Source organism: Bidens hawaiensis, unplaced genomic scaffold (genome assembly GCF_021521415.1).
Source record: "Bidens hawaiensis isolate Kalapana, Puna unplaced genomic scaffold, B.hawaiensis_p1.1 tig00013327_1, whole genome shotgun sequence".
NCBI lineage: Eukaryota > Viridiplantae > Streptophyta > Magnoliopsida > Asterales > Asteraceae > Bidens > Bidens hawaiensis.
The window spans coordinates 449071-450370 of NW_027492129.1; the positions used below are offsets into that span (position 1 = coordinate 449071).

Below are 1300 nucleotides of genomic sequence, written 5' to 3' on the forward strand. Positions count from 1 at the left end.
TATGCATTCAAAGATGGGTGAACGTATTCTTTATGTTGACCTAAAAGTCAAATTTATATATCATTGAATAAACAGCAAACAACCTAAATAGTCTTTGTATAAATAAATCACCTCAACGTCACTAAATATAAATAAATCACCTCAACGTCACTAAATATGCATTCAAAGAGACTACATGGATTATATTAAATGATGGAACAAATGAGTTTTTTAATACTTTATGTTGGCACATGATTTATAAAATCCTTTTTCCTTCTAAGGTGCAAAGTGCAAATTCCTTTTGTTCCATCCCACATCGCTAGAAAGTGTAAATGAACGCACGTTTATAAGATGAACAAGGAAGCTTTAAAGCACGATCTTACTTGAACAGGATCTGTTCTATAGGTTCGTACCTTTGTATTCTTGATTCCTAAGAAGACAGAAACCCATGTCTGGTTGATGAACCTAGACCGTGTAGCTAGAGCGTGATTAACAAAGCTTATGGTTTAGGCCATGGCTCAGTTGAGGATCGTTGCTAGCTCAAGTATTGGGTCCTAGCATGGTTACACGGTTGTCTGACAGACAAATTATCCTTTTTTACCTTTGTTTTTGTTTTGTTCGTAATTCGGTATTGTATTGGCTGCCAATCGTCTTTGCATTAAGAAACATCGCTGGTCAAGTTATAATTCTTGAATCAGAGTATCTTTGCATTTTGCAAACCTATGCATAAGTTGAAGGATTGACATAATTATATGTTCCATATGGCAACCTATGTGTTTTCACCATGCCCACCATAATGCTTGTTGCATTTGGTTATGTGGAACAAACAAGTTTTCTAGCAGTTGTAACATTTGAGTCCTAATTAGAAACCGTATATAAAGATTCTATCACGATAATACAAGAAGTTGGCATACAGCACTTCTTGTTAATACTGTCACAGGAGGGGAGTATTAACATACTTTTAGGTTTTGTTTGGTTTGTGAATGCTATTAAACATGAATACATGTTTGAAGGAAAAGAGGAGAGGGTAGGATGATTATAAGTTAGGCTTGGGACGGGTTTTGGTATTAACTTTGCGATTCAACTCCAAATCGCATATCATAAGCCCTGGTCACATTACCCATACACATTTATAATTGGTTTCTCTCATTATAACTTATGTAACAAATCACACAAATTCTCCATGTTACCTTCCAACTTTAAAGCTTACCGAATCATAGCCCATGCACACGTTAACTAAACTTTTAACTACACACATAAAACTTATTCATTGCACATTTAACATTAATCTCTCTCTCACACACACACCCTCACACACACT

At 35.2% G+C, this 1300-nt stretch overlaps 1 non-coding gene across 1 annotated transcript; it reads left to right on the plus strand.

Moving 5' to 3' along the window:
* Positions 1 to 352: 352 nt before the first annotated feature.
* On the plus strand, positions 353 to 564 carry LOC143543857 (small nucleolar RNA U3). The gene has a single exon (XR_013137154.1). It is a non-coding gene; the product is annotated as a small nucleolar RNA U3 (small nucleolar RNA).
* The last annotated feature ends 736 nt before the right edge of the window (positions 565 to 1300 follow it).